At 35.8% G+C, this 14582-nt stretch overlaps 1 long non-coding RNA gene across 1 annotated transcript; it reads left to right on the top strand.

Moving 5' to 3' along the window:
* Positions 1–1742: 1742 nt before the first annotated feature.
* Positions 1743–11705, top strand: LOC118703895. The gene is made up of 3 exons (XR_004983181.2): positions 1743–1927; positions 8229–8232; positions 11685–11705. It is a non-coding gene; the product is annotated as an uncharacterized LOC118703895 (long non-coding RNA).
* The last annotated feature ends 2877 nt before the right edge of the window (positions 11706–14582 follow it).

Raw genomic sequence — 14582 nt, 5'->3', positions numbered from 1 at the left:
AAGAGAAAGGATACTTGCCTCCCCAACCTGAATATATGGAGGAATCACTCTTGGTGCTTCAGAAAGGCCTCTGGAATATTTCAGAGATTTGTTTATATGTTAAATTGCATGTGAAACATTGTAAAATAAGAGATGAAAAACTCCTAGGGTACAAGGGTTATAAATTAGATGAATAGTTGGGGCTATGGGAAACCCAAGACTGTCGCTTGGCTCCTCCTGGCTCCCTGACACCCTTTTATTTATTTATTTATATTTATTTATTTATTTATTTATTTATTTATTTATTGGGGGGGGGGGGCAAGTTGCATCTGTTCATCATCATAGTGCATTTAAGCTGCACTTAGATGAAGGAACTTCTAAGCCAATATTATTGAAAGGAGACATCTTACATTATTGCCAGGGTTTGATTGAACCACTTTAAGAAAATGCCAGGTCCGTAACTGTTGCATTTCATAGCAAGCTCCCAGGGGACAAAGACTTTAAAGATCACTGATTGCCACCTGGAGATTTTGTTTATTGGCAATAACATTTAGTAAAATAACTTAATTATAAGGGGCCTTATCACGCATCTTCCTGGGAATGACCATCTACTCTGTCTACAGGCATCAAATTCTCCTCTGGATAAGAAGTCACTGACACAAGAGGCAGGTAACTATTCCAAGACATCAATAAGGCCTGCATCCTTATAGGTTGATATTGAACTCAAAATCAAATCTGTGTGATTGTCTTTACCTGTCTGCTGTTATTAGTCATAATATTAGTTATACTTGTTTTTTAAGTTTTTCTACATATCGATAATTCAACTATTTATGATTACTGAACACCCGATATAATAAAAGGGTAATATGCAAATTGACCAAATGGTGGAACAGTCCCACAGTGACCATCAGGGGGCAGATGCTCAACACAGGAGCTGACCCCTGGTGGTCAGTGAACTCCCACAGGGGGAGCTCCGCTCAGCCACAAGCCAGGCTGATGGCTGGCAAGAGCAGCAGCAGGTCTCCACACCAGCAGGGAGTCGGCTTAAGCTGTCAGTCAGATATACCCCCCCACAAAGACTCCCAGACTGCGCAGTCCATGCTAAGGACCCTTCCCCCCACACCCAGTGAACTAATGTCATGCACCAGGCCCCTACTGTATAATATAACTATTACTAGTCCTTTCATAGCTTATGTAAATGTTATATTAAATGCTCAATAGAGAAGATGAAAAGGAAGGCAAAACTCAGACCATGATAGTTCACAGGATAGAACGGATCCAGAGTGATTTCTTTTTCTCAATGAAGGACATAAGACCTGACTGCTTTTGATTTACCTCCTTCTCTTTGGGGGAAAAATGTGGCCTCAACTCAGATCGCCAAGTTAAGGTATTGTCCCATCCTGAGTGGTCAACAAGCTGACATAGATACTGAGAATTCTTAGGAAAAAGTGCTCCTAGCACTGTGAGACGACCCTATCCAACCAAAAGGTTGGTCATCGATGCATCCTTCAGATTTCTGAGAAAAAAGGAAGTCTGGGTGAAAAATGGGGTTCTATGGAAAGTTACCTCATAGGTGACCTAATCATAAATTCCTAACTGGGTATATCATGGTAGGTAGTCACACCCCAAGATATAACATTTTAGTAAAAGGCTCATCTAGCAAGCCTTGTCCTTTGTTTCTGTTCATCTAAGTTAATGCCACTTTGAAATGCCTCTTTTCAGACCCTTCCTTCTAAAGCAGTAGTACTCAACTTGTGGGAACGACCCTTTCACTGGGGTCACCTAAGACCATCAGAAAACACAGATATTTACATTACGATTCATAACAATAGCAAAATTACAGATATGAAGTAGCAATGAAAATAATTTTATGGTTGGGGGTTACCACAAAATGAACTGTATTAAAGGGTCACAGCATTAGGAAGATTGAAAACCACTGTTCTAAAGGGTGACCACCTTTAATACAATTTCCTATAACCCAATCCCTGCCTTGCTTTCTCCTACCTCCCTGTAATCTTTCTTATATTCTCTCCTTAATTCCAAATGCCTAAAAGAAGCTGAAAAGCTGTTAGTTATTCTCAGGATCATTTGAGATCTTACTCCCTGGCATGTGTAATCAGTTTGGCTAAAATAAACTCATAAAAATTTTTAAAAAAGAAATTATATATTACATAATAATTTGGACCTAGATTATTCTGACCAATATCATCATATTAAAATGTATCCAAATTACCAGGAAATATACTTTTAATAAATGCTAAAGCAATCCTATAATCACCTGCATTACTATTATTTGAGAATGCTTCATTTTTTAAAAGGTAGGTCCCCAAACCCCAACCTAGTCCTAGAAATCTGAAACTCTGGGAGGAGGGAAGAGATTAAGCCCAAATCTCTAATTTTTATAAACTCATAAAATAATTATTTTGCCTACCAAAGCTTGAGACTCTCCACTAAAAACAATGCCTCTTTTCACTTCCTTAATTCTTAATCTTTACCAAAAAGAACTTTTTAAGAGAGTCATGCCTTTTCTGGCATTATACCAATTTTAACAGTAATTTAGACTCTAAAACTGATCAGTTACATTCTTAATAATTTAATAACCTTAAAAGTCTATTAAAAGTTCTTTTCAAATTCAGTATCTTAGCATCAGATATTTCAAAAGTGTATTATTCTAAAGAGAGTATTATTCTGAAGCCAGTCAGAGAAAGATTAAGTATCACATGATCTCACTCATAAGTGGAATCTAATGAACAACATAAACTGAAGAACACAAATAGACCCAAGAACATAGAAACATTGAACAGACTGTCAAACCCCAGAGGGAAGGCAGGGGAGGAAGAGGAGGGAAAAGATCAACCAATGAACTCAAATGCATATATGCATAATCCATAGAGTTGTGAAGGCCTGGGGGGTGAGGGAGTAGAGGGCAATGGAAGAAAAGGGGAGCATGTGTAATACTTTCAACAACAAAAATATTTTTAGATAAAAATAAAAAAACACAACCTCTGTGAAGTGCAATCAAGCAAAGGGCAATAAAATGAGATATATCTGTAATGGTTTTTTTTTTAAGGTATTATTCTATAGCCTTAAAAATTATAATACAGTAGTCCCTTCTATCTACAGATGTGCTCCAAGACCCCCTAGTGGATTCATGAAACCACAGATAGTTTCAAAGCCCATATATAAATAGAACAATTATAACAATATCCTATATAATAAAAGGCTAATATGCAAATCAACCAAATGGCAGAATGACATGCACTGACCACCATGGGTCAGACGCTCAATGCAGGAGCTTTCCCCGATGGTCACTGAGCTCCCATTGGGGGAGTGCAGCTCAACCAGAAGCCCTGAGCCAGGCTCATGACTGCTGAGTGCAGTGGCGGTGGTGGGAGTCTCTCCCGACTCCTTAGCTACTGCCGGCTTAGGGCCTAAGCCATCAGGCGGACATGCCCTGAAGGCTCCCAGACTGTGAGAGGGTGCAGGCAGGGCTGAAAGACCCCGTTCCCCAGAGTGCATAAATTTCGTGCACTGGGCCTCTAGTACTTGTAAATGTGATCTCTCTCTTAAATATCCTATTGTATTATATTTACCCTTCTTCTGTGATCATGTGAGATAAAATACTTACGTGGTGAGATGAAGTGAAGTGAATGTGGTAGGCATTATGATGTAGTATAAGGCTACCATTAACTTTCTGATGATATGTCAGTCCTGGATCATTGAGCCATGACAATGCTGATGGTTGGATATCAGGCACAATTTCAATGGTTGGTGAAATTTAGTATTTTTGGATGAGGGTTGATCACAGGTATCTAAAACCACAGAAAGTGAAACTGTTGATAAGAGGGCTACTCTATCAGTTTATGGTGTGTTTTTATATTTATCTAAAATTTCCCTTGCTTTTCATTATGTGACTGCATAATTTTTTTAATATATTTTATTGATTTTTTTTACATAGAGGAAGGGAGAGAGATAGAGAGATAGAAACGTCAATGAGAGAGAAACATCGACCAGCTGCCTCTTGCACACCCCCTACCAGGGATGTGCCCGCAACCAACGTACATGCCCTTGACCAGAATCAAACCTGGGACCTTTCAGTCCACAGGCCGACGCTCTATCGCTGAGCCAAACCGGCTTTGGCGTGACTGCATAATTTATGGTTGTCTTAAATCTACATTTAATATAATGACAGTTCCACTATTTAAGAACCATTATTTCAAGTAAAATTAGGATAAAAAACAATGGGTTGTGAACATAGAGGGTATTTTGCTAACTGAAATAAGTCAACAGAGAAAGACAAATACCATGTGATTTCTTTTACATGGCATCTAAAAAAATGAAAAAGAAGAAGAAGAAGACAGAAACAGAATCATGGACACAAAAACAAACTGTTGTCAGGGAGGAAAGGTGTGAGGTAATGAGTAACAAAAGGTAAAGGAGGTTAAGAGGTACAAACTTCCAGTTATAAAATAAATAAGCCATAGAGATGGAATGTATAGCCTAGGGAATATAGTCAATAATATTGTAATAATGTGGTACAGTAACAGATGGTTACTAGACTTATTATGGTGGGCACTTTATAAGGCACATAAATATTGAATCACCATGTTGTACACCTGAAACCAATATAATATTGTATGTCAACTAGACTTTAAATTTTAAAAAGCAGGGAAATATGCAATGAACCAGTGATGAACCTTAACTTTATCTGGGCTAATTGGTATGAAATGTATTTTCTTCATCCTAAAAAATAAAAAAGAAGAAGAGTGGCAAGAGAAAGAAAAATGTTTTTCAAATGTCCTTGATGCTTCAAAAGATATAAGATCTGCTGATGTGTCATGGTCGCTTGCTTGTGGCTAAGATTAGAAGTGTTAAATCACAATTAGATTTAACACATATTATCAGGCTAGGGGAGTCTCTAGGAGCCTTCAATAAAGACAATCTCTCAGCAAGAACTTGTGTAATCAGACAGAGATTTGTACCACTGTCACAGTGAGCATGAGTTTATTTCAGAAGCCTGTATAGGTGCTTCTTCAAGTAAACTAGGGCTTGCTGAATGATCAAGTTTTCAAAGATGACCTTAATCTATTTCTTTTCAAAGATGTTTTTTTTCTCTTTTTTTTCTGAGAGAGAATCTTTCCTCAACATTTATGAACCTAAATATGATTCTTTAGGAATATAAATGTCAGTGCTGGTATTGGGTAAAATAAACTCTAGTTTACACCCAAAAACAAATGGCTCTTCATTGAATGAATTCAAGAGCTTTAAATGTAAACACTCAAGTAGATTTTCTAAAGTTCAAAGAAAATGAAAACCGTTTAGAAATTCTGGATTGTTCAGATAGCACAATTTCCCCCCCACTGGAAGCCATTTAAAATAGCAAAGATAATAAGCAATTACAGTATTTATTTTACACTTGTAAATCTCAACACAGTATTGTGCAATCTTAGTATCACTGGGCAGAAACAATTCTCAAGTTATTCCCTATCTCATTCTCTTGCCTTCAGGCAGTGTGAGAACTTACCTATTCTCAAAGTCTTCAGGGAGAAAGAACACGCTGCAACCAATTATAATAATTTTTTTAAAGTTATTCCTTTCCCTCTAATGTCTAAAGCCATGTCATGCTGTATTCTGTTTTCCTAAATATGAAAGTTCCGTCCTGAATTCTACAATTTAGAGTCAGTATTAAAGAGAAAGGCCCCTTTTCCCCCTCTTGTCTTTTCCTTGAAACACAGAGAAGAAAGAGAATGCCAGCTTAGTCTTCCATTCTCTTGAGGGAGAAAGCTTCTGTACTTCTCTCCACCCTGCTACGGACCAAAAGTGTTTCTCCACCCTGCTCTGTCTTTCTCAAAATGTGCATGTTAAATGCTAACACCCAGTGTGGAAGTATTTGAAGGTAGGACCTCTGGGAGATATTTAGGTCATGATGATGGAGCCCTCATGAAACTCCAGTTGTTGCCCCTTACAACGTGTAAGAACACAGGGAGAAAACACATCGATGAACCAGGAAACAAATCCTCACTGGACACTGAAATCTGCTGACTCCTTGATCTTGAACTTCCCATCCTCTGCAACTGTGAGAAGTAAATTTCTGTGGCTTGTAAGCCACCTTTTTGTTTTGTTAAAGCAGCTGAATGGACTAAGACAGTTGTGAAGGCTACAACTCCTGTTGGGCATATCCCATGAGGTGAGGTTACATTGACTCAAGCAGGCTAACAAGTTCCATTATCTTGCCCTTGCTCTACTTGGCAATTTCACTCCTTCTCCATGACAAGTAGGTCGTGAAGGAAATGACCTTACAAGACCAGCCACATCTGTCCTTCCTCATGTAATATCTTTATCTGCCACTAGGTGTGTAAATCACTTGAATCTGTTACTGAAGGGATCATTATCTTCAAAGTAGTAAGAAGCCTTAAACCTCAAGTCTTGGAATTCTCAATTACAAATATGGAGATAATTCTGTAGATGATAAGTTATAAAGAATAAATGAGATGCTATAAAGTGTAATGTAAATAATAAAGCACTATGAATGCATACCCCCCAAGGAATAATTTCCTTCATCTGTAAAATAATGGGGTTGCACACTGGAGCTTATCACTTGTACTCACATGATAAGGAATATATGCCCAACACATGGCTATACCTGAATGAAAAGAAAACTAGAAAATTTGCTTTTAACTGTGTGGATAATAAGAAGAGGAAGTTATGATTTGGTAGACAGCTCATTTCTCTCTACTAAACTACTACCTCTCCAGTAAGATTTCTTATTGGTCTACCCTCTACACATTTCCCTTGACTTATTATTCCTTTTTTAAAAGTTGACAATTCTGACCAACCCCAAAGTGTAAAAACATAATTATTATGCTCTGCATGCAATCTCACATTAGAATACTTGTACAATAATATTCTCTTTAACTATATCTTCATGCAGATGCATGCACATCCTTCCAATTAATTTTCTATTTATAATTCTTTCTAAAATATAGGAAAGGGAAGTAATCCGCATAGGTGTATTTATAAAGAAGTATAAAAACAAAGTTAGTTAATAAAATGACTTTAGCATAGAAACTCTTCATAATATAACAACTTCATAAAGAAATTTGAAAAACACAACTTAATTTATGCACGTGTTAAGCCTGAATAAAATTCACTCAGTAAATGTTAGCTGTACTTATCTGTATACTACAATAGTAATATTCACTTGTATGAATTGATAATCATTCCCCATTACTGATAAGAGAAAATAATGAAACAAAAATAAATTGGAGCATCAGCTCATACACCAAAAGGATGTGGATTCCAGTCCCAGTTGGGCCACATACGGAGGCAACCTTTCAAAGTTTCTCTCTTGCATCAATGTTTCTCTCTTCCTCTCTCTCTAGAATCAATAAAAATCAGGTGAGGATTTTTTTTAAAGGAAGATAAAGAGATTAATAAGTCTGTCAGAGTGACAAAAATGGTAGAAACAGAGCTATTTAAGGAAGGCTTGTTATATACTAGTAAATCTCATTTTTAAGCCAACTCTTTGATTGTACCAGAACATTAGAACATGATTTAATAAACTGCCAAACCCATGTTTTTTACACTCTTCAGTCTCCTTTAAAAAAAAAAAAAAAGCCTACCAAAATTCTAGCAACATTTCCTAGGACCTGAAACATATGGAGGCACTATAAAATATGATGTCTTATAAAATATGATGTCTTATGATAATACATCAGAGCAATTAGAAAGTGTCTCCCTGTCCAGGAATTAGATCATGATCTGAAGATAAACTATTAAATATTTAAATACATATAAACCTTAACTCTATATAATCACAAATACACAGAATAAAGGTATTATTCAAATGAAAGAGTGCATCAAAATTTTCACTCATACAAAGTATTGTCTATGGTAAAAAACTGTAGAACTTGGTCCATCCACCAGTTTTAAGATACGAGTATGACAACTGAGTCCACTTGAAACATAACCTTCTCCCCTGTGTGTAGATCTTCTCTGTGTGTTCATTCACATGGCCTTCTTATAAGGACACCAATTATTGCATTTGAGGTCTATCCTAATTCAGTATGACCTTATCTTTAATTATATTTTCAATGACCCTGTTTCCAAGAAAGATCACATGCTGATTTCTGGGTGAACATAAATTTTGGAGGAAAACTATTTCAGACATACATACATACATGTATTTATTCTTTTGTTTACTGTAAATGATAGAGGGCAAAATCCTCATCCTTATTCTCAGCATCTAGAACTGTGCTTGGCATATAATAAGTGATCAAAAGATATTTGTTGAACGAATGACTGAAAAGCTATCTTAACACAATTTTGAAAATTATTATCACTCATCCATTCATATATTAAGAATTCTATAGAATTCTATATTAAGAATTCTATGATCACTCATTCATTCACATATTAAGAATTCATATATATTAAGATATATATGAATTCTTAATATTCTTCCTCTAAAAAGGCATAAAGCTAATATTTTAGTATTCAGATCTATAAATGAAGTGTTTTGGAGTTTTGCCTCTCTAACAAAAATTGATCAAATGGTTAGAGGGACAAAAGTATTAATAAAGCAAATCCTGGATTCTAATATTGTAATCATTCTAACTATATTTCTTGCAAAAGCACCAAACATAAGCACAAAGCTTATAACCCAAGACAGCATATCCTTGCATAAAATACCTTTTTTTTTTTTCCAAATTTGAGTGAACGAGTTGTAAAACATACTACTATATGGGTAGCCACATGACAATATTCCTAAAAGTGCAAGAAAAAAATATGCCTTTCTAATAGAAGCAAAAGCTTTTTATACTGACATTTTGAACATGGATCTCTGTGTAGAAGATGAATTCCAAGTTTATTAAGGAATTGGATGCAAACACATACATTAAGGGAAGCAGAATAAAATGCAGCACTGTATATATAGATTTCCAATCAGAACAGAGTCTCTTATCTCTCAGCAGGAAATGTGTGAGATGAATTTCTCACTTAGCCAATTAATTTACACTTTAGTCACCAGTGCTAGGTAGCTTGGCTGACTTAGTGGTCTATCTAAGACTAGAATGAATAATAATAATTCACATTTATAAAGGATTACAGAATATTAATTATTTAATCCACACTATATTGCTGCATGATAATTCAGAATTATTGCACGTGCTTTTTAGGTAGAGAAACTGATCTAAATCAATTAAAGTCCATGCTAAAAGCAGAGTTCCTGGCCTTCAAGTTGGTGATCAGTCCATTTTGCCTTGCCACTCTGGCCCTTGGACTCTGTGATGGGTTAATTAACCTCTCTGGCTTTGAATTTGTCTCTACTATGATGATAATAAGACTAACCTTACAGCAGTATATTGTGCAAATTAATTGACTTTTTTTGGGGGGGGGAAGCACTTTCAGATCTATGAAAGGAAAGTATTGATTGTAAATATCTCAATTGATTTTAAATGATAAATGATCATTTTTCATACCATTTATCAATAGAAATAATGACAGAGATATTGAATAATATATAAAATGATGAAAAAATTTTCCCATCACTCAAGGAAAGAATGCTTGGAAAGCCTACCTCCATTCAGCCAGCCCTGACTCATTCATTGGAAAAGAAGCTATGATTCATTCCTTTCCATAGCTACCCAAGCTAACATGCATTTCCCAGGACAATGAGAATCCTGGCTACTCCTGACGATGTGGTTTCTCACTTATGGTTGTATTTAAATGTGTGTGCAATTTCCCAACTAATAGCGCACTCCTGTGTAATTTGGAGTATCAGTTGTCTAAGAAGATGACACAATTTACTTGATTTATATTTTAGAGTGTCCTGACCAGAACTGCAAAATATTTGCTTAAGCACTAATATCTTATTAAGTGTTATTATAGTTTACTTATAAATAAACAATGTATGAAAACATTTAGTTTTCAATGAGAATGCTATCAACATTATAGATCTCAAAGAATTATTTCATTTGCTCCTACCTTCTTATATGAGTTTTTCTACATAATAGTTCTATAAAATATGTTGACTTGATTCTAAAAAAAAATATATTATTTCATCTTAAAACTACAAATAAATAATATAAGTACTGCTATTTCACACATGAACCCAAAGTTGAAGCTCCAAAGCCATATAAACACCTAGAATTATACGGTGATAAAATGCTGGTGCTTAGTAAAAGAAATGAAATACTAAACCTTAAAATGTGTCTGACCGATGGTTTGTAGCCATCTTCAATCAAAACTCATTGATTTTTTTTTCAAAAACAGAAGCCCCAGTTCCCCTTTGAGTAGCCTCTCCAATGCAGAACTCTTCCCTCAACAGCCAGTCTCCACGTTTTCCCCAGCCAGAAGTATAGACTTAACACAGCACAATCTCTAAAAAGGCATGAATTCCTTAGAAATCAAAAGACAAATTTAGTTCCTGTATTGAACTGGAAATAGCGATAATTAGAATGTGCCAAATAGATTACGCTTCTCTGCTAGTTCACCCCAGAATCCTAAGGACAAATCCTGAAATCCAGATCAACTAGGGTATCCCAGGTTTTGATACCCATCAGGATCCTATTTAATCTAGCCATATCTCCTCTATAATAGCCTCCTGATTACATATTTGTGTGTATGATGTGTGTATATGTGTGTGTGTGTGTGTGTGTGTGTGTGTGTGTGTGTGTGTATCCTACTTCAACCAATTTGGCAAACACATAACTTCCTACCTGAACAACAGAAATGCACTGCATTATAAAACATTGCTTTATCTCTTTCAAGCAGTTATGAATTTTATCACTGCCCGTATTTTATACACTGAGCTACTTTTCTAAGTTGGCTTTCACAAAGGGTTAGATATCATTGTTATGGGCTTTTTTTAATATCACCTTTAAGTAAAGAAACTTCCCTATTCAGAGTCAAGTAGATTAACCAACAAAGAAAAAGAATGGAATTGACTTGAGTTAAGATCATTTTAAGTTACCAACTTTGTGACAATTTGCATCAAATTAGTAAATTAAATTTTTTCGTAATTACTCAAAGTATCTAATGTAACTTAAAAATGTTAGGATGATCATTTTAAATGGGAAATACCTTAAGTTGGCAAGGATGTGTAGAAGCTGGAGCCCTCACTATGTATGCTGATGAAAATATAAAATGGTGCAGCCACTATGAAACACAGAGAAAGCAGGGAACCAAACAGATATGTATACCAATGTTCATAGCAGCATGATTCCCAATAGCCAAAAGATCCCCTGTGTCCACGCCAATATCCGTCAACAGATGACTAGACAAAATGTGGTCTATACATTCAATGAAATATTATTCAGCCATAAAAGGCAATGAAATTCTGACATGTGGATAAATGCTGAACACAGTGTGCTACGTACAATAACTATTCTAAATGAAATAAGTCAGACACAAAAGGACAAAAGTGATACGGTTCCACTAAGATGAGGTCGTCAGGGTCTTAGAATAGGCACATTCATAGAGACCAAAAGCAGAATAGAGGTTTCCAGGGGCTGGGCCGAGGGCAAATGAGAGTTATCATTTATTGGGTATAAGGTTTCTGTTCAGAGATGAAAGGGTTCTTGAAATGGAGTGATGATGGTGTACAACATTGGGAGTATACTTAACTGTCACCAAGCTGTACACTAAAAACAGTTAAAATGATAAATTTTATGTCATGTATATTTTACCATACAAAAAAGCTCAAGGCTAGTAGGAAACATTTTATATTTGTTCAGAATTATTTGTTGCCACTTGACCCATTACGTTTTTCATAGCAACTAGAGATCTTAATTTGTCCCCAACACATTGTATGGTATGTGTGTTTATATATAAAATACAATTTCAGAAAATTGGAAAAAGCACACACAGAATTCTAATTTATTAGATGAGGGAGTAAACATAAAATTTACCTTTGTAATTTCACTGAAGTTTACGGCAAAATATCCTTCTTCGGGTTTATTAAGCTCTAATCATTTTCTTGAAAGATTAGCAGCAATTATCATTAAGGTTTAAGCATTTAACTGTGACTACTGCAATAAATCTTATTAAAATAACTGAAACATACTTTGCTCGCATGTGGCAACCTGTCTCTGAATCACAACCATCTGTACGTGGTGATTGCCTGGTGCACACAGATGGGAGTAAAACAACGATCAGGCTATACCATTCTTTCATCATCGCTTGGTACCAAACAAACTGAAATCTGAGTCAGACTATTTGCATTTGCAAGATTATATGATCGCTGTAATTAACAAATACTCATTGGCTTTCTGATATAAAACATGTGAGGCTACCTGATTGAAAATAACACTTAAACTGTGCAGCGTCTCTTTCTAATTGCTGACAGCCTATAAAAAAATGAGATGTTAACAATAGAGGAGCAGGTTTCAAGTTTTTATAGCACTCAATGCCTTCACAGATTTAAAATGACAGGAGAAAGGGAACAAAATAATTTATTCTTTCTGGCTCACAGCACAGAGTCATGAAGGCTCTCGGTCTGTAACTTCAGGGCCACACTAAATTCCTGTCAGCCCAGCTCAGTGACAAAGGTGAGCCTCTGCCCCCACCTGTTATTCCTAAAGGCAAGAAGAAAAAGGCCCATGTTACTCACAAAGCCCAAATAATTAACTAAGCAAAAAGGAAATCATAAATCAAGATTAAAATCTGTCTAGATGTTAACACATTTTGGCCAAGAAGGCCTACCTCTGCTATATTAATAATCAGACATGAGAGAGGTTTGAGCACTGCATAATGACTCAGCACGGAATCTGGAGTTGGACAAGCCCTGCTTTTAAACATGTGCTATTTACAGAACATGTTTCCAGGCATTTGGAATTACTACACCATTTGGAGCCTCAGTTTTCTCATCTATAAATTAGAGAGAATAAGATATTTTTCTCTTTTCTCTCTCTCTCTCTCTCTCTCTCTCTCTCTCTCTCTCTCTCTCTCTCTTCCTCTACCCCCCTCTGTCATACACACACACACACACACACACACACACACACAGACACTGCATTCCTGTAAGGCCTAAGTGAGATCATGTAAGAAAGAGCTTAGCACAGGGCCACATATTCATTTTTTGTTAAATGAATAAATACTATGACACGGGGTAATGACAGGCTACCCTAACCTAAGTAATTTTGTCTATGAGGTCTTTTTTTTCAATCTTGATTAACTATGAATATCTTTACTTTGCCAAGAGTCCATTAAGCAGTTAAATGTATGACCTAGATGGAGTCAGAGTGTAGAGGCTTAAATCCAACTTCCTCCACCTACTAGATTTGTGACTTTGACAAGTTACTTAACTTCTCTATAAAGCAGGGATAATGGTAATCCTTTCAAAGTTTTGTTGAAAAAAATAAATGGGCAAATATATTTAAGTAGTGTAGAACAGGGCCAGGCACCTAACAGTGTTAATATATATCAACTAGTGGCCCAGTGCACAATGAAAGGAAATTAATTAGAAGATTTGTGTGGTAATTACAGTACTGCAAAAAATTACATGTCAAAATAGTATATATAATATAGTATTATAAAATGGTTTGCTATGATACATATATTTAAAACAAATCAAATTAAAATTTTTAAAAAATACTACTACTGTTATTCATATTAAAAAATAATAAAAGAGCAATAAAAGATAAAAATGAAGAAATGTGTCCTCTATTGAAGATGAACAAATCATTCACATTGAATGTCAACAAAAAAACACCAAATTCAAGATCAACAATGACAGATCAAAACACATATGTGTGACTGGCACCAGCAAGAGCTTTATATGTATCACACATGCGGGAGTAACTATTTATTTTTAAACTAGAGGCCTGGTGCATGAATTTCATGCATGGTTAGGGTCTCTAGGCCTAGACAGCGATCCAGGTTTATCAGGTTCCCTGCCTCCCTGCCTCCCGCCTCCCGCCTCCTCCTGCCCTCACTCCCTCAGTGCCCGGCCCCCACCGCTGCTCTCTGGTGGTCAGTGCACATCGTACTAGTGATCAAACTCTGTTCTCATGGTCAAACTACTGAGGGGACAATTTGCGTATTAGCCTTTTATTATCTAGGATTGCCAGAGTGCGCCATATGTACCACGCACACATAAATAAATGTTATTTTTTTTTAATTTAATGACTTTTATAAATATTTAAAAATTAAATTTAAAGTTAAATGCTATATAGTTTACTTAGAAATATTATCAAATATTAACGTTGACTGTTTTGATTGAATTATAAATGTTTTTGGCTGCATTTTGTGCTGTTAAGATGCTTATCATTCATTAATTCTATACACTTTTCATGTTTTATTTGAAGAGTCACAATTTGATGTTCATTTAATAATCTGACGACGTTGCCCTGCACCATTAATGAGTATATTAGTATCAAATAGTATTGATCTTTTCAATGAGATTGCCAAAAACTGTAAGCAAAAATATCCAATGTGTTGACAGATAGGTGACGTTTTTATAGTAAGCTAACAAATATCAATGTGACTTCACACTTATATTCTCATCTCTTTCACATCTGTAGCAAAAAAGCATGCCCTCCTTTACACTGGTCAGTCAGTCAGACGGGCGGACCCACGTATGATTGGTCACTTAGTCCCTTATA

The sequence above is a fragment of the Pipistrellus kuhlii genome, unplaced genomic scaffold (genome assembly GCF_014108245.1).
Source record: "Pipistrellus kuhlii isolate mPipKuh1 unplaced genomic scaffold, mPipKuh1.p scaffold_m20_p_4, whole genome shotgun sequence".
NCBI lineage: Eukaryota > Metazoa > Chordata > Mammalia > Chiroptera > Vespertilionidae > Pipistrellus > Pipistrellus kuhlii.
The sequence above is the reverse complement of the archived record's forward strand: the minus strand, read 5'-3'. Positions and strand labels throughout refer to the sequence as shown.